Source organism: Micromys minutus (assembly GCF_963924665.1).
Source record: "Micromys minutus genome assembly, chromosome: 19".
NCBI lineage: Eukaryota > Metazoa > Chordata > Mammalia > Rodentia > Muridae > Micromys > Micromys minutus.
Window position 1 is genome coordinate 3,537,342 of NC_137954.1, and position 20,774 is coordinate 3,558,115.

A 20,774-nucleotide genomic window follows, 5' to 3' on the forward strand; every position below is an offset into this window, starting at 1 on the left:
GACAGCCTTGTCTAGTCTCTGACTTTATTGGGATAGTTTCAAGTTTCTCTCCATTTTGTTTGATCATTGCTACTGGTTTGCTGTTTAGTGCTTTTACTACTTTCAAGGATAGACCTTGATTTCCTGATCTCTCCAAAACCTTTGGCATCAAGGTATATCGTATTTTGTCAAAGGCTTTATCAGCATCTAATGAAATGATCTTATGGTTGTATTTTGAGTTTTTTTATAAAATGGATTGTGTTGATGGATTTCAATATTTTGAACCAACCTTGCATTCCTGCAATGAAGCCTACATGATCATGGTGAATGAACATTTTGCTGTGTTCTTAGATTCTGTTTGTGAGAATTTTATTGAGTAAGTTTGCATTAATATTTATAAGAGAAATTTATCTAAAGTTCTCTTTGTTGGGTCTTTTTGTGGGATAGGTATATGTGTAACTGTGGTTTAATAGTGTAAATTAGGTAGTATTCCTTCTGTTTCTATTTTATGGAATGGTTTGAAGATTATTGGTATTAGGTCTTCCTTGAATGTCTGATTAAATAATGCCCTAAAACCTACCAGTTCTGTTTTTTTTTTTTTTTTTGTTTTGTTTTTTTTTTTTTTTTGTTTATTTTGTTTTGTGTTTTGTTTAGTTTAGTTTTGGAGATTGCAATGACTGCTTCTATTTCTTTAGGGGTCATGGGACTAGTTAAATGGTTTATTTGATTCTGGTTTAACTTTGGTACTTGGTATCTGTCTAGAAAATTGTCCATTTCATCCATATTTTCTAGTTTTCTTGAATAGAGTCTTTTGTAGTAGGATCTGATGATGATTTTTTGAATATTCTCATTTTCTATTGTTATGTCTTGCTTTTTTGGGGGGGTATAGTTTCAATTCTTGTGTTGGAAGTTTCCATCTATTATCTTTTGTAAGGCTAGGTTTGTGGGAAGATATTATTTAATTTTCTTTTGCCGTGGAATATCTTGGTTTCTAAATTTATGGTAATGAGAATTTTGCTGGGTTTTCTAGTAGTGTTTGTATGACATCTGCCCAGGATCTTTGGCTTTTAGAGTCTCTGTTGAGAAGTCTAGTGTAATTTTGATCTGTCTGACTTTATATGTTACTTGATCTTTTCCCTTTACTGCTTTTAATATTTTTTGCAATTTGTTGTTTTGATTATTATGTGATGGGAGGAATTTTTTTTACAACTTCATTTATAGAAGAGAGACACATGTACAGATTTTAAAAAGCATTTTGGCAATTCTTGTAGGGGTTTGATAGCATGCATTGAAATCCCACTAGCTACCATAAGCATAAAGTACTTATAGAACAGAATGGGTTTCTGTAGGTTTCTTGTATGTCTATGGGCATCTCTTTGTTTAGGTTAGAGAAGTTTTCTTCTGTAATTTTGTTGAAGATATTTACTGGTCTTTTGAGTTTGGAATCTTTATTCTCTTCTATACCTATTATCCTTAGGTTTGGTCTTTCATTGTGTTCTAGATTTCGCGGTTGTTTTGGGCTAGAAGTTTTTAGCATTTAGCATTTTTTTTTTGGTCAGTATTTTCTGTGGTATCTCCTACAGTTGAGATGCTCCTTTCCATCTCTAGTATTCTGTTGGCGATGCTTTCGTCTATGACTCCTGATTTCTTTTCTGGGTCTTCTATCTATAGGTTGTCTCCCTTTGGGATTTCATTATTGTTTCTTTCCCAGTTTTCATCCTAGATTGTTTTGTTCAATTCTTTCACTTGATTGTTCTCCTGAATTGTTTTAAAAGGGATTTTTGTGTTTTCTCTTTAAGGGCTTCTACCTGTTTACCTGTGCTCCCCTGTATTTCTTTAAGGGCATTCACATCTTTTTTAAAGTCCTCTGTCAACATCATGACGTGTAATTTAAGTCAGAGTCTTGTTTTTCCTGTCTTGGGGTATTCTGTGCTTGCTGTAGTATGAAAACTGGGTTCTGATGAGGCCAAGTAGCTCTGGTTTCTCTTGATTATGTTCTTGTGCTTGCCTTTCTCTATCTGGTTATCTCTGGTGTTAGGTGTTTTTGCTGTCTCTGACTGTAGCTTGTCTTTCCCATAAGCCTGTGTGCCTGCGATCTTAGGTGGGTTGGCACTCCTTGGGCAACAACCAAATCCTGGTGGAATTTTGATAAGGAGACCTTTGGCACAGGGTCAGCTCTTGTGCACAGATAAAATCCAGAAAGTTTCTTCTCTGGCTGCTTCACAGTTCTTGTGTCCTGTGTGTTCTGGGTAGCTCTCATAAGCATTTCTAAAGTACATTTTGATTAGGGGAACTTCATACAAAGTATTAATCTCACAAATCTTTTATGTGATATTGTTATTGGTTTTAAAAAATTGGTGTGTGGTTTGTGTACTGAAGATGTGTAGCGCAGATCGGGTATATACTTTACATACAATAAGACCCTGATTTTAATTACTAATAAGAAAATACAAAAAGACGACAGGAAGTAAAATAGAAAGAAAGAAAGAAAGAAAGAAAGAAAGAAAGAAAGAAAGAAAGAAGGAAGGAAGGAAGAAAAAAGAAAGGAAGGAAGAAAGGGGACAATTAGACTTGATATACTTTTGTCCTGTTATTTGTTCTCATTATTTCTTTAAATTGATGTTTTTCCTTTTAAATTATTTTGTTCTGCTTAGATCCCATTTGGCTTCTTTGATATTTATAAAAATATATCAAACATTGCTATTCTTTGGAGTTTTTCTATCTGCTAAGTTTCTCATGTGGCTGTATCATGTTCTGGCATGGTATATATTTGGGATTTTTAATTGTCACAATTCATTAGAGTACAAATTCTAAGAGCATTGGGAAAGAACCACTGTCATATTCCTTATCTCTAGACCATTTTCTTATCCATAAGAGACTCTCAATAAATAACTGTTGGAAACAAAGTCTAGGTTAATATATTTATCTTAATACAAATATATGATAAATTATTTTTGAAAGATCAGCTTAGAAAAATAGATAAGTCAAGAAAAATGTATTGTTGATATAGTCAGTTCAGTTACAAGCTGAACAGACATGGAAAAGTTCATCAAGAACATGAAAATAGGGCTCTGTGGGTTATGAGAGAAGCTGGGGTTTAGGCAGAATTTTTTTTAGTTTCCAATTAGTTGGTGAGAAAAGTCATGTGGTGTGGGATAGAACCTCTATAATAAGTATCAAAGGGGAAACACTATTTTCAAGAATGTGGATTTAGAATATTCACCAGTATTCATAAGATGTGAACAGGAGAAAAGCAATGAAAGAAACTAAGAAACCACCAAGGAAACAACCAAGTTCTACTACAAAGAGAATAGTCCTCCGTGACCTGAATTAACTCCCTTTGCTTTCATTCACTCTCCACTTTCCCATGAGCCTTCAGGACAGACACTTGGAATGATCTGTACTTGTTTCATTTTTTTAACATTTTCTAGAAGTGCCATGGGCTCAGTGTTGTTATGGGAAGTTCAATAATTACCTCAATATCTTGGTAACAATAAGGGCCTAAGATGTCTGCTTTATTTTATGGTGGGATCACATCACATGAATTTCGCCTGACTTTGATTTCCTGTAAGGCAATAATAACACTCTATATTCAAAATGGAGTTTGGCAGATAGGCAGCTGCAGGGACTTCACAGCACCCCCAGTAGCTAGGAAATGTGGACTAGAAGGTGCTAAGTCTGTAATTAGAACAAGGCATCTGTTTCCCAGCTCCTACCAAACAGCTACTAATCACTGTGGTCCCTTACTCTGAGCAGGGAAGTGCTCACCCATGGCTCTGCTGGATGTTTTCCCAGGCAGTAGCAGACTGGGTACTGGTGGAGAACACCCTGACTCTAAAGAAAGGAATGAAATATTATTGCTCTGGAAATACATGAGTTTTTAAAAGGTGTCTATTGGGCTTGTATCGATGTATCCTTACTTCCTGTCAGATACATATTTCCAGGAAAACCTGGAAGCAAATTGTCCCTACAAGGACAGTTTCATCTTTGTATGCTGTTTGTCTGGAAGGTTTTTATTTTAACTTCCCGACCCACGTGTTTACTTGTTCTTAAGGCATTCTGCTCAGTTTCATAAGATTATTAATATTTAAAAATACAATATTTAATACAATCCTATCAAATTACTATTTCCTACCAATTCTGACTTGTAAATCATTTTCTAATATGTGATCTAGAGTCTGCTTCCCTATGAACCTGCCTGACAAATGCTCTGTAATTCTGTATGTTGAATGGGGCCACACATTGCGCATTTTCAGTAGAGATCCCCAGTGTAGACAGGGATACTAAAAATTGGATCTCTCTTGCAGTAAGGAAACTGCTTAAAATTCTTTTGAATCTAACTTTTCCTAAGCTTAGCTCTTTAGACAGTTTTCCTTTTCCTTCATTTCCAAGACATAAAACAGAATTAGTGTTCCAAAGGAAAAAAAAATTAGTTTGAGCTAGATTAAATATTTCTTATCATTGACATTTAAATAATGCCTAAAATGAAGTCCAGAGATTTCCTGAGAACTTTCTAATCTCTATTCTATATTACCACAGATAACTACGTGTTATGCAATCATCTCGAATAAATTGGCTAGGATTCCAGCTCATTCTTCTCCTCAAAAGAATCAAAATATAAGTCAATCCTTTTATAATAATGATCAGTCAATTTAAAAGTTGACTCTGTTCTCATCCAATTTAGCTCCAGCAGACAGAGACCTAGGGCACAGTAGATGTCCTGCACAGCCTTTGATGCCCTATGTCTCTGAATCCTTCACATGTGGATAAGTTGGCAGTCTACTTTCTTTCTTTAGAGAGGAGGATGTTCAGAGATTGATGACATTTAGTACAGCTCCCCAGGATGCTAAAAAAGAAATCTGTGCTCACAGGTACTTTAGGTAACACACTGATGGAGAATTTTAAAAAATATGAAATGAGGGATCTTGCATATTATGCTTTTCTGTAAACAATAAGTGTTTAGATTACAATAACATCAGAATAATGATGACTAACATTGGAAAATCAAATCATAAGAATTATGAACAATCATTACCATAGTGGATTGAGTGAGAATGACTTCCATAAGTTTATATATTTGAATACTCCTTTCCCAGTTTTTGGAATTGTTTGGGAAAGAATTCTTGGTGTGACCTTGTAAGTAATATGTAAAGGGAGTGGTCTTTTAGCCAGGCCTACTTAGTATTCTTTTTACATCTATCTCCTATGTGTGGATAATGATCGCTCTCGGCTCCTGCTCCAGCTCCATGCCTGCCTGCCTGCTGCTATTTTCCCCAACAAAATGGTTATGGACTTACCCTTAGAAATGGTAAGCCTGCAATAAACTCTTTCTTCTTTGGGTTTCTATGATCATAAGGTACAGCTATAGAAAAGTAACTAAGCAGCTAGCTACACAGGATTGATATACAAGGGACAGTCTTTTCTGAATTATAAAATTATGTGGCTCAAGGAAGCACAAGATACCGAAAGTGAAGAAAACACAGCTGGAGCAACAATATGGCTAACCTATTGAGCAGGATTGAAATATTAAAGAAGACCAAGAAATGATTAGAAAATATTTTCATTAAGTAAAAATATTAGTTAAAGCATACTTAATACTTAACAAGCGAGAAAAGGGAGAGTGAACAAATAACTTGAAAGTGGGTGGATAATTTTTGTTACTTACTTAGATATGACTGCAAAGAATAAAATATTCTAGGAATGGAGTGTTAAGTACATGCATTCTGGGGTGGGCTGGAATAAGGTAAAAGAAATCAAGGAACTTTAGTTGTAACTAGAGGTATATTTCCAGTATTTTTCTTTAAACTATATCTTCTCAAAATCTTGGAAGATGTTTCAGGAAACAAAGAATGCTTCTTTTCTGAAGTCTGATGGATGGGTCTTAGTAATGGGTGGGAAGTGATGAGAAAAAACAAATCCACAGATATCTCCTTTCCAGTTAAATTTGAAGAAAAAATAATTGGATTGAAGATGCTTCATATTTGGCACACTTAATGAACAACAGACAGGACTGATACTTCATGATGAAGGAACTCTAGATTTCATCCTTGAAGTGAAATTAAAGATAAACCAAACTATGTGCTTTAATTCATCTTAACACTGGTTATTGAAGACAGTTTTTAAAAATTTTTTCCTTCTTTTAGATTTGAGATTATAAATTTCCCCTTCTCTTTCTTTACTCTAAACTTTCCACTAATAGCCTTGCTTTTAAGCTTATGATTTCTACTTTTCATTAATTGTTGAAAGTTTATACATATTTTTAGTGTAGTACTGGTTGATGTTAGAGGTGAAGACTTGAGAAATGAGGCAATTGCTTATATTATCCATATAATCAACTATGTTTAAAAACATTCTTGGTTTGCATGAATGTCTTTGCTGATTATTTATATTCACAACCAATTTACTATGCAGATAATTGTGATTATGTTCATATAATCCAAAGAAACAAACCAATAGGCTATACACATGTATACAAAAATATTTTATAGAATTAATTCAAACAACTATATGAACTACAAAGTCCTATACAGGACAGGTTTGAGAGCTATAATGTAAAATGAAGATCTAATACTGCAGTTTAATCTTGATGGCTAAATGTTTGAGAAAAAAAGTAGTCAACATTGGGGCTAAGATGATAGTTTAGTTGGTAACTATTCACCATGGAATTACAAGGGATTGTGCCTCATCTCCAGAAATTACATTTAAGACTTTGCAAGGTCACTGGAACAGACTCTACTAGCTCAGAAAATAAAAAGTTCATGTTGAGGGCTACCATCCAGTGTTGTTCTTTGGCTTCTACTCTCTCTCTCTCTCTCTCTCTCTCTCTCTCTCTCTCTCTCTCTCTCTCTCTCTCTCTCACACACACACACACACACACACACACACATACATGAATAAATACAGAGATATACACATGAATACACATACATGTACACACACTCACATGAGGTTATGCACACACACATACACATGGATATGCACATACACATATACAGAAAGAGAGGGTAAATCTTGAAGGGAAGCTAGGAAGATAATGATTCAATCCAGAGGAATGACCATCACAAGTAAAAACTACATGAGTTAGGACTAAAAATAGTAAAATAAAAAGCATGTTACTGTTTTACTATATATGCAAAAACTGGTAGGGAAGTTGTTAAACACACATACAGACACACATGAAGAAACATTACTGTTTTTAGAACAATGATGAACAGCATGTAGAATGTTGCCATCCACAGACATCAAGCATCCACAGGCACTGAGAGGCTGATGAACTGCCTGTGTAGTTTGAATAACACATCATATATTTATTTTTCTAACCAAACGCTTAGAAAGAAAAGTTTTACCATCTTACTTCTGGCTAATAAAAACCTAAGATGAATTCTAGATCTAACTACATATGATTTTAAGTGTTGTCTTGCCAAGAGAAAGTGGGATTGTGTGAATTTTCCCACAATTTCAATAAGTGCTGTCAAAAACGTCCTCCTTTGATATTCGCCAACCTCAGAAATTGAAATTTATTTAGTACCTTTGAAGAGGCAGTGTGTACTGCCTCTAAGGAGCATCCTCTGTTCTCTCAGCAGCACAACCCTGGGCCCTGTAGGACATCTATATTAGTCTCAAGCTGCATTAGCTTTGTACCATTTTCTTTAAACTCTTTAACTGCCAGCGTCCACAGTAGGACCCAGTAGGTGAGGTGCTTCTTCGGGATCTGCTCAAAACTCTTTTGTCAGAAGTGTTACCCTGGAAGGGTCTGGTGGCTATCAGACTGTACCTTGCTCTTGGCACCTCACACAGCTGCTCACTAAATACAGAGCTGTAGTAATGACCTTTCACGATATTCATAGTATCTTCTATATTTAATGAATCAGAAATTTCCCAACACTTCCTATTGGTTTTGTAATTTAGTCAATATTTATTGAGATGTTAATAAAACATTAAATCAACAATCGTGTAATGTACTAGTAAAATTTTCTCAGGATGTTCTACAATGACAGCTAATCTGTTGAGGGTTGCAGTGAATTCTCAGCTGTATCTGTCTCAAGAAAAAGGAAATAGAAAAGGCATAAATGATTGGATAAGTACATACTTTGCCATGTTAAAAATCTTCAGGAAGCAAGCAATGTATTTTTAGGGATTCTATATGCTATATGCTATGTTGGACTGAAGAGACAGATCAATAATTAAGAGTGAGTATATTCTTCAGAGGACTGGAGTTTGGTTCCTAACACCATTTCAGACAACTCAAAATTACCTGCAATTCTAGTACCAGGAGGTCCCAATGTCCCTGGCCCCCAGGAATACATATATTGATGTTAACAGACCCAGACAAACTCTGTCTTTGTCTCTGTCTCTCTTTCTCTTAAAATTTATTCCTTAAAACAAAACAAAATACAAGTCATATTCTTTTAAACAAAAGAAGATTGCTATTTGTTTGATTTTTATTAGTTCTTTGAGAATTTTGTGCAACGTGTTTTAGTCATTTTTATTTTTCAATTTCTTGCTAATTTAACACCTTACGGCACTCACTTAACTTTGTGTCTTTGAGGGAAGGGTTCAAGACCAATTTATGTTGCCCAAATATTTTCAGATTCTGACCTGGAAGAATGGCCAACTTATGGGAAAATGCACTGGGGAGAAAACCATCTCTCTTTCCGAGAAGCTAACAATGGACAGTACCTCCATGGTGTGTGGTAGGTCGTGTGCCAAACCTTTCTGTCTGCTTGGGTTATATAACTGCAATATTAAAAGGTCTAAGTTATACTTTTAACTAGTTTAAGACTTTTTCATTTTAATTTAAATAATACATATGTTTCCTCCCTTTTCTTCATCCAACATGCCTATATCCTTTTATTTTTCAGAGATGTATTATCTCTTTTAATTATTATTACAGCCATATAAACTAACAAATATTTAAATACAACTTAGTGAGTTTATTTAGTGTTTCTCCTATGTATGTTTTTTGAAGACTGGCCTCTTGGTATTGAATAAACAATTAGGGGACCATCTCTGGGGAAGACAGATTTTCTTTCTCAGAAACCTTTAGCCTCTCATAGCTCTTTATTTTGGAATGTGACCCTTTGAAGTTTTCTCTTATCCACATTATGATGACAACTGGTGTTGACTTTGTCTAGGTCTTGTTTAAGCAAACATATAGATTAATCTTTTTGAATCTTCCCCCGACCAGCATTCTTAGTACTAGAAGGTGCTGTGCAAGCTGCTAAGAGAAGGCAGCAGCTTAGAGTCCTGCCCAGCTGTATTGTCTATGAAGCAATCACCAACATTACAGCATCACATGCCTACATAAAGGTGTAATGAAAGCACTTATATCCTGACCACAAAAAACAACTGTCCAAGAGAATCTAATGCTGATATACAAGAAGGAAATCATGTCTATTTCTGCAACCGTAGCCAGCACCCTGTGACTAGTGATGCTATGGAACCCAGAGAAGAACCTAGTACTGTCATTTCCCTAAACAAATCCCTAACTGCAGTTAACATCCTTATAACCATAGATAACCATGGCTCCCTGCATCAAAGAAGCTTCATTTTTGCTGCTGACAGAGAGCATCAAAGAATACCACAACTCTGTAAAGCAGAGAACAGCTGGCCATAGACTTTCCAGGCTCATGATAAAGCTACAGCACCACTCCTTCCACTAAGGCTCTGAGAGCACTGTGGAAGTCAGGGAAAAGATTGTGAGAACCAGAGGACTGAAAGGTCTGCTGCAAAACTGTGTCTTTTAAATATATCAGAGAAGCTACACCCATGAAATGTCAACAAGAGAGCTACTTACCTAAGAGTTCAACAGTGTCAGCACCCACTGACATTCCAACATGGACAGCAGAAATCCCACAGGCTCTGTAGTGGTTGGAATAAAAGTGGAACTCATAGACTCATATATTTGGTTTTGTTTAATTTTACCTTTTCACCTTTAATAACATAAAAAATCTTTTCTCATAAGATATAATTTGAATAGTTTCCCCTTCACCTGCTCCTTCTCCCAGTTTCTTTTCTCTCCTAGCCAGATCCACTCCCTGTCTGACTCTTATTAGAAAAGAGCAGGTTTCTAAGAGATAACATCAAAATATCATAAAATAAAATATAATAAAACAAAACCCATTATATTGATGTTGGACAAGCAAAGCCAATAGAAAAATATAAGAGCCCAAGAGAATACACAAGAATCAGACACTCACTTTTTTTACACACTGGGACGTTTTATAAAAGTGTTAAACTGTTAAACCTAAAACTATAGAATATGCACAGAGGACCTGGTACACACTTGTGTAGGTACTGATATTGCTGCTTCAGTCTCTCTGAGTTCTTATGAGCTTTGCTCAGATGTCTTAGAAGGTCCTAGTGTCCTCCTAGTGTCCTCCATACCCTTTTGTCCCCAAAACCTTCTGCTTCCTCTTTCTCTTTCCCTAAGCTCTGAACAGGAAAATTTGGTGGGAAAATGCCATTTGGAGCTATGTTTCAATGTCTTTCTCTTTGCATAATGGGTGGCAGTGGATTTCTGTATTAGTTTCCATCTGTTGCAAGAGGAAGCCTCTCTATTGATAGCTGAATGAGGCACTCATCTATGAGAATCTAGCAGAAAATAATTAGGGGTCATTTTATTGTCACTATTTCATTTTTCTCTGCTTCCCTAGACTGGCTAGTCTTGCTCTTGCTCACTCAAGCACTATCACATATGGGCGACACCTCACAGTGTGCACCGGAAGTAAAATCCCACACAGTGTGCACCGGAAGTACAATCCCTCACAGTGTGCACCAAAAGTACAATCCCACAAGATTTGTACTAACAATGCCTTAGGGTGTTCTGCAGGCAGTTGGAAGATCAAAGGTTTTGTGGTTTGGTGCTGTTGGCTTTTCTCTTTGGGTGGCCATCAAACTACTTTTCTACGAAAACAAAAACAATAGAATACGGGGTTGAAGGTCTTTGTGGACATCAGCATAATATTTTGCTATTCAATGTATTGTGAGTGTTGTCTTCACCATTTGGGGACTTGCTGTCAGTTTGTTGAGAGGAACCTATTGTCTAATCAGTAAACTGAGTCATTGGGGATTTCCAAAGCACATTTTCAGACAACAATCAATTGCCTGAGACACAGTAACAGTCCTGGAAGCTTCATTTGGTGTCAAGAGAGGACCATCTAGGGTTCCTTCTTTCTCATTTGAAGACTTCATTAGGATTGCCTTTATATATCATGGGAAGATTCACTATACTAATTTTCCATACTGCCTACAAATGGCCTTCAATTCTGACTGTCTCTCCCACCATTCCTTCCCTCAATTCCATCTTTTTTCCCTCTTCCCAATTTTTCCCCTCCTGGGGAAAGTCTACTCATAAAAACCTATTCTACATCTCTCTTCTAGGGAGATTCAGATATACCTGCTAGTCCCTTCTTTTATGCCTAACCTTTCTGAGTCTATTGGTATAGCATGTTTATCATTTATTTAATGGCTAATAATATACAGATGTTTATTTGTCTAAAAATTTTATGAAGCCATTTTAAAAAATTGAGTAACAGTCTGCTGTGGAAATGTGACACATTTTCATTATCTATTCCTCTGTTGAGGGTCTAGGTTGTTTGCAGGTTCTGAATCATATGAATAGAGCAGTAATGAACATGGTTCCATAGGTTCATGTATTTGAATGTTTATTCAGTAATATTGGAACTCTTGGATAGTATTAGGAAGATTAGAAAGTGTGGCCTTGTGGGAATGTGTCACTCCCAGTGAACTTCCGGATATTAAAAGCTGATTACTTTCCTAACCTCAAACCCTTCCCACTTCCTTCTCCTTTTCAAATTCTCAGTCTCTTTTTTTATTGTTATAACACACACAAACACTGATCCATGCATAAATACCACCTGTTGCTTTGTGATTAAGTTAGTTTTTGTGTGTTGGCTGATTTTTATCAACTATAACCACTTGGTATGCTTTTCCTTGAGAAAGAATATTTTGCCTGCTTTCAGCATTCCTAAGTTGCCTGTGGTTCTTTGTGTAGGGTTCTTTGAGCTTTCAATGTTTCCTTGTGTTTATATATGTGGTTGTGTGAATATATGTGTACATTTGTGTTCATATATGTATAAATTATATAAATATATGAATGTACACATGCATAAAATGAAAATAAAAAATTTGACCCTAGTATTAATTATGCACCAAGGAAATTAACTGTGGACACAGTGACATATCTTTGGTGCATGTATAAATGGTAAGCTAGGTTAAGAGGGAAATGACAGTCAGGAAAGAAGGGGAAAAATTCTCATCATAGGAGTTGTACTGCATTATACTATTATGCTTTTTATTATTTTTTTTTTTTTTGGATGAGACAAAGTAACTTGGAGATATCACTTTGCCAACTCTTTTTCCATTTTTCCATCCATGTATCTAGAAATAAAGTGACAGAGAAACAGAGACAGACATGTATTTCGTTTTGTAAAGAAATTGATGCATGATCCTAGAAAGTAATAAATCTGCTATAAATGTATACTAAGAAAGTGAGGTAGTTTTTTTTCTACATCTGGTAAAAGGAAAACCAGAAGATCTCATGGTGTTAATTTTAGCTGACCCACCTCTCTCTCTCTCTCTCTCTCTCTCTCTCTCTCTCTCTCTCTCTCTCTCTCTCTCTCTGCCTGTCTCGGTTTCTGCCCACCTCTTTCTCTCTGTCTCTCTCATTTGTTTATTTTACCTTTTTTGCATTTTCATTGGATATTTTATATATTTACATAACAAATGTTATCCCCTTTTCCTGTTCCTCCCTCTACCATCCTTGTTTGTAGGCCTTACCACATGTGTTCTACCTCAAAAGTCAGAAAAGGTTGTTGAATCCCCTGGACTTTGAGTTATGACTAGTTGTGGGCCAATATTTGAGTGCTGGAAACACAAGCCAAGTTATCTGTGTGATCAAAAAGTGTTCATAACCATTGAGGTAACTCTTCAGTTCCATCAGCCTAAGCCTTAAGGTATGAGAAACAGGAGTACTCAAACAGAAAACCACTAGTTTTCTGAATGGCATATATGGAAGAGATGCACAGAATACAGACAGCATACAGATAGTTGATGATAAGCTTCCTTCCTCCTTATTCATTACCTAATGGACCAAATGAAGCTAACTCACATTACAGTGGACCATCACCTTTATTCAAGAAATTACTCCTGCATCATAATCTTCTGGGAAAAAGGCTCATAGACATCGGAATAACAATTAGCACATTAACTAGGCATCCTGTGACTATATCAGTTCAATATATAAAATCAACAATCATATATATAAAAGGACAATTTTTATGTAAACATGTTTTTAGTACATTTGTAAGGAATTATAAACACTCTAATTTCATAATTAATCTTTTTTGAGGTAATTCCTCTATGAAAGGTAAATAATTTTTTCTTTTGCTAAGTTTTCAGCATAATACTTAGTCTTACGTTTAGTGTGTGTGTTTAATGAAAGTATTTACTTTCATGGGCTATAATGAAGACTCAAAGAACATCCACTAAGACTGCTGTGAGTTGACGCTAGGGTGGTGCCTCAGCTAGTAAAGGCACTTGCAGCCAAGGCTGACAACCCGATTCTGATCCCCAGGACATCCACAGTGGAAGCAGAGAAATGACTCCTGTAAGCAATTGTCTACTATTCTACACAAATCCTCATGGCAACCCAATTCTTTCCTGCCCTGTAAATAAATAAATAAATGCCTTGAGAACTATAACTAAAGGTGCTTTGAACCAATAATCTGGCAATGTAATGTTAGGATTTTAGTCATATAAATCTATAACTCATATTTCTCTATCCAGTTAGTCAATCACAAAGAACCTTCCCAGGTGAACTCTTCCAATATAATTTTATTTATTATTATCATTTTATTGGTTATTTTACTTACTTATATTTCAAATGTAAGTAAATCCTCAATTTCTCTTCCACAAATGCTCATCCCCACTCCTCCCCATGTAGCCCCTATAATTTTATTTTTATTTTATTACCTAAATGGTGTTTGAAATCCAGAAGATGAGAATTAGAATATGATATTAATTTTCCCCATATGTTAATTACACTAAATTTTATTATAGTAAAATCATAACCCTTATATCTATTTACAAGATACTACATTTTTAATGTTTTTCCCTCACTTCTTTGGAATCACATAAAGACGTACAACTTAGCTTATTTTTATGCTCAATTATAAAATTACATAAAAACTGAATAATGAAGGCATATACTCAGTGCTCCCCTGTGATTGTCACACGTGAATGGTGTACCTGCCCATACCAACACATATGCACATGAATCACACAGATATGCTGTACCAACACACATACATTCACAGGAAAAAGACTCACAGTCTCAGATCTTTTAAAGTTTTGAATGAATGGAAAGTTAGTGAATAAGAATACATCCTTGTCCATAAATTAGAAAAAATTCATTTCATGAATGGGTTTTAGCACTTTCTCAATTTATTTGGTATATATAACCCTGAGTCGTTGATCTTTTCAAATAAAATTATTATCACAAAGACACATGCACCACAATGTCCATAGCAGCCCTATTTATAATAGCCAGAAGCTGGAAAGAAACCAGATGTCCTTCAGTAGATGAATGGATACAAAAATTATGGTATATTTACACAATGGAGTACTACTCAGCTATCAGAAACAATGACTTTATGAAATTCTTAAGAAAATGGATACATCTAGAGAATATCATCCTGAGTGAGATAACCCAGTCACAAAAGAACAGACATAACATGTAGTCACTGATAATTGGATATTAACCCCAGAAAGCTCTGAACACCCCAGAAACAACTCACAGACTATATGAAGTTCCAAGAAAAAACAAAGGCCAAAAAAAAGAAAGAAAAGAAAAATAGAAAAAGAAAAAGAAAAACCATTATGCTTAATCTTTACACACCAAGAAAACTTTGACTAATTCCAGGTTACATCTTGTTTTACATGTACTTTATGTTCATTGTAACTAGTAAGATCTTAATGCACACTATCAAACCTGATGGTAATGATAAATAATAACTTGAACAAGACTGTGTAGCATCTCACACTAAGTACCTACCTTATGCAGGTACTGTAGAGTGTGTATGTTTTCACATGCACAATGGTATGTAACATTTTCCACACTCCTATAAACCATGCATTGAAACTTTCTCATGTTACTAAAACTCTTCATGAAATTCAAAGAGCTTTGGCCAGGTCTTGTGACCGTTGGAGTAAGAAATGTAGCTCTGAGGTTATTAGGTTCGTGTCCTTGACTCCTGAACTTGTGTGAACACTGGTTTTTGCACCAAATGGCCCTAAATTTAGATAACGGATTGTTGTAAAAAACGTTTCATATTATTTGAGAGCTATTTCATTAAATACATTCTTTTAAAATCTGTGTGTTAAATTTGTTTCTTTTTTCATATGGATATAGATAAGATACTTAGTCTTAGCCTCATTTAAATACAATGTGCTTTTTAAAAAGAAAATTCCCAATTTTAAAACATAATTAATTGGTACGCTTCAGCAAATATCTTGGTTGTAGTCTAATTTTAGATAAAAAAAATGGTGATTAATTATCCCAGTCTTTCCAGGACATAAAATATTCCTTGTATGTGAAACTTGGAAAGTTCATAGTGTTTCCTTTACTTTATTTTTTGAAATCTCAAATACCAGACAAGTGCAGGCTTAGGAACTGCTATATCACATCCCTCAACCTACCACCAACTAAGGTAACTGTGGCCTTCCCGAGGAGTATTGATACTGAAACTGAGGCTCGCACAGGCTAATATCTGAAAGTTAATTGTGCCTGAGAAGCATGAGCCTCAAATTCTGCTGATTCTTATCATCCATGCTCCTCTCTTTGGCGTAAAAGTTCCAGGAAGCAAAGGAGAAAAAATGCCTTGTTATTTTAATATTTCGCATGTGTCAGGAAAGCCGGCACAACCAGAGTTAAGTTGATGCTCAGGATGAACTTGAGCTAGAGATGAGGATGCTTTGCTTTTGTTTCTCATTACCCTTCTTGTAGTTTTCTTGACCTGGAACTTAAGATACCCAGGGAAGGCATTGATGCTCTGGGTCGTCGACTTAGTCAAGTGCAACCAGCATGTAGTAGGAACGAGCTGCCAAGGATTCCCTTTGTGACCAACAGAACGTGCTCATGCCGGGGAAACAGGAAGTACAGGAAGATCCAATGTGCTACTTCCCTCGGCTTTCAGACATGAAAATAATGCACATTTGCTAATTGATCAAATATTAAAATCAAAACTGTAGCTTCAGATCAGATGGTTCCCAAGAATTTGCCCTAGTTTCTCTTGCCTTCAATATTCTTATTTCTGTCAGTGGAAGATTGTGGGGGAAAGTTCCGTTACAGAGATGAGTAAAGAATCCTGAAATATCATTTGTAGAAATTCTGGAAGAGGAAACATGTCCTTCATTCTGCAGGACGTTACTTCCAGAGATAGAATAACTCAACATAAAGTATGAAACTGTGTGTAGTTTTCCTACCCAGGTTAACGTTGTTGACTGATCTGTGTCACTTTTTCCTGACTCCTTCTTCTGAAGAACTAGAACATAGGAAATAGATTATACCCCAAGTATATGGCGACAGCTTCACTTTGCTCTATTTTCTTTCTTTTCCAAAATTTGTTTACATTTATAATTAGTACTACAATGCATTAGTTGATTATGCTTTAATAGGTTTAAAATATTTTAGATTTAATTAATTTAAAAATAAATTTCAAATTGATTAAAATTTAATATTTATTAAAAATGGTAACATATTTTATATAATAGAAGAACTGTACATTGATTTAAGACAGGGTTTCATGTATATCTTCTTTCTTCATTTGGCTATATTGTTTTAATCATTATTTTTTCTTGTTTCCTCTCAGCTCCTGTTATCTTTTTTCTCATTTTTATTAGATACTCTTATTTACATTTGAGATGTTATCCCTTTAGCCACCCCTCCATTCCCCCTCCCCTCCATTTGCCTTCACAAAGGTGCACTTCCTCCTAATCACCCTCTGTACCCCATTGCCTTGGCATTCCCTTACATGGGGAAAAACATGTCCTCCCTGGACCAAAAGCCTCTTCTCACATTGATGCCAGACACTGGTATCTTCAGCTACATATGCAACTGGATGAATAGGTCTTTTAATGTGTGCACAGAGATTGGTATTTTAGTTTGGTATTTTAATCCATGGGAGTTTTGGAGAGTTTGGTTGGTTGATAATGTTGTTCTTCCTGTGCGGTTACAACCCCTTTTAGGTCCTTCAGTCCTTTCCTTAGCAACCTCACTGGAGTCCCCGAGTTCATTCCAATGGTTAGCTGTAAGCACGACCAGCTATAGCTATATGACTTTAACATAGTTCCTGTGGGAGGATCTCTATCTGGTTCCTGTCAGTAAGTACTTCTTGGCATCAGCTGTAGTGCTTGGATTTGGTGGCTACATATGTGGTAGATCCCTGGGTGAAGTGACTTCTGAATGACTTTTCTTCAATCCCTATTATAAATAAGGCTGCTATAAACATGGTGGAGCCTGTGTCCTTATTATTATATGTTGAAGCATCTTTGGGGTATATACCCAGGAGTGAAATAGCTGGGTCCACAGGTAGTACTATGTCCAATTTTCTGAGGAACTGCCAGACTGATTTCCAGAGTGGTTGTATCAGTTTACAATCACACCAACAGTGGAGGAATGTTCCTCTTTCTCCACATCCTCCCAGAACCTGTTGTCACCTGAGTTTTTGATCTTAGCTATTCTAACTGGTGTAAGGTGGAATCTCAGGCTTGTTTTGATTTTTGTTTTCCTGATGACTAGGGATGTTGAACATGTCACGAGGATGAAACACCATCGATATACTTGCTTATGTCCTTCAAGCAGGGGCAATGATTCATAGTGAATGTTTGTGCCCCTCTCCCTTTATCTAGGTTCATGTGTAGAAATCTTACTCCATAGGAAGAACAAGAATATCAACAAACCAGACCTCCCAGAATTCCCAGGGACCAAACCACAACCAATCAGCACACATGGAGAAACCCATGGCTCCAGCTGCATATGTAACAGAGAATGGCCTTGTTGAGAATCAGTGGAAAGAGAGGCCCTTGGTCCTGTGAAGGCTCGATGCTCCAGTGTAGGGGAATGCCAGGGCAGGGAAGTGGGAGTGGGTGGCTGAGTGGTGGAGCACCCTCATAGAAGCATGGGAAGGGTGGATCGGATATGGGTTTTCTGGAGGGGAACTGAGAAAGGGGATAACTTTTGAAATGTAAGTAAAGAAAATATCCAATTAAAAAAAGGAAATCCCAATATATGTAGAGAGCCGTTTGTGCCACACCCAAACATGGAGCCGGCTTCCCGCCAAGAACTCGGCTAACAGAGCTGTTGCCCAGTCAAGAGACTTAGAGCGCATGCGCCATATACATCACAGCCTGCTCTCATCACAGCAGGGCGTGGGGCGCGCACGACAAGTGGTGCCGAAAATCCCGGAAGCGCCGAGGGGACCCTTCAGTTCGCTGAAGTGGATTCAGAACTGTGAAAAGGTAAATGGTAAGCTCTGAGAGACATGTCTCTCTTTGGATTTTATGAGGTGCCAAAAACTTAGGCATGTCTCTTCTTGGATTTTCTCCGGAAGTAGAAGGGTTGTTGCTTGCATTTGTGGTAACTGTTGTAACATTACTGTTGTGGAAGTTATCTAGACAGAAAGTTATCACGCAGCACCAAGAGGGCGGGTCAGAAACGGAGTGTAATAAAAAAGGGAGCATGCAAGAAAAAAGTAGAAGAGGTAGGCTCCAAGAGGCATGTTCAAAAAAAGTCAGAAATGGAGCAAATTTAAAGGCGGAAAGACCGCTGGGAGAAAAGAGGATTGTGCCCCTGGAAACAAAGTACAAGTTTCCCGGAGAGGATACTTTGTATCCGCTAAAAGAGCAAAAAGCTTTAGAGCTGGCAGAAGAAAAATTAGAGGATGAATTATTTGAATCTGTGGAGGAAGAATTAGAGGAGGAGGCAGCAGAATGTGAAGCGGAGTAGTTTCAGCCCAAACGGAGGACTCCTGTAACACAACTGGAAGCTCTTAAAGCAGCCGCCATCTCTGCTCTTCCGCTTTACCCAGAGAGGAAGTGCGAGTTCTTTTGTACTCCGGAGACACGCCATACCATCAGGCAAATGTTTCCCTTGTTTCTGGCAGGAATAGGCGTGCAACAACAGGATTCTTCTGCGAACAACCTTTATTGTACAATACTCCGAGCAGGGGATCCCCCTGAGCAGGGGACGTCTCCTTTAAGCAGGGGACTTCTCTACGTGGGAGAGAAATGCATTGCTTATATATGCCCAGGAGACTTGTGTCGCTACCTGATTGGTGCGCCCTCCAGTAACTCAATAGCATGCCCCGAGAGCGGGTTGTGACGTATATGGCGCATGCGCTCTAAGTCTCTTGGCTGGGCAACAGCTCTGTTTGCCGAGTTCTCGGCGAGAAGCCGGCGCCATGTTTGGGTGTGGCACAAATGGCTCTCTACATCTCCCCCTACTTTCTTAAATAAAAACATGGCTGATCAACCATCAGGCTCTTGTTGGACCTTTAGGGTTCAAGACCATGATCAGCAATAATTTTGGGTAAGGCACCTTCCTGCGTGCAATGGGAATGAGCCCTGCAGGGTGCAAAGGCTGCCTTAGTGTAGGACACCCGATCCTGGTGCAATGCCTTGTAAAGCTCAGGGTGCAGGGGCTATCCATACACAGACCCAACATTTTTCTTAAAGCATACTAAGCCAAACAGAGGGAGAGGTGCCCATTTCGAGTGCAGCAAGAGCTTGTGCTATGACCACTATGTCACGTTATTGTTGAGTACGGAGTTTGCACACCATCCAGAGCAGAAACACAGTCCCTCCGCACAAAAGCATGCCAAAAATTACTTGATAAGCCAAGAGTTCTATAATCCCCAAACCCTGCTATCTCTGTGTTTAAGGGCAAGTACGGTACATCAAAGGTTTTAATGGTGTCAAACAAACAAGAAAATAGTTTTGCATTAAGGCAAAAGGGCATCGGTTTTGGAAACACCGACAAAATCGCCCATCTCGCCTCTCCTCTGACTCTCTGGTTCCAAAGCATCAGGAGCAGGGCTGTCATCACCCCGAACTATCTAGCCCATCCCCTTATATAGGAATCTGTCCTCGCCTTGGACGTGGAGCCCCCTGATTGGTTGAAACTCATCAGGCCCTATGACGCCACAGGAGAGGCAGAGCTCAAGGAGTGGAAAGTTACCCAGCACGTGCGCACATGATTTGTTTACTGCTAACTTCAGCTGGATGTCAGCGCCATCTAGTAATGGAGAATGTGCAGGCAGCGCCCCACATCTCCCCCTATCTTTTATTCTTTAAGCAAAGTAGGACACCCATATTAGGAGGGCGGAGATAGAAGTCAAATCCTCATTAAGGTGCATAAAGACCATGTACAGGAGTAAACGCTAGGCTTTTTGTAGCCCGTAGTACTCTTAACCTGTCACTCTGCCGTTTTTCTGAGGGAGGGACACTGGGGCAGGCAACCCTCATGCCAGATGACATATCTCCCAGAGATACCCTGTGACAAAGGGCTCTCAGTGCAATGCTTTGCTCGGCATCCCTCATGAGCTGCTCAAACCAGACACTCTAATCCTGTGCAATGAACCGAAGTCCTAGGAGTGCAAGAGCTGTCTGGCCGGCGACCTACTGCTTAAGCAAAGACAACTAGATATCAGCTGATGCTCTATGTTCTAGAGCGACAAGCGCTTGGGCAATAACCACCTTGTCTCTCTTTTGTTTGG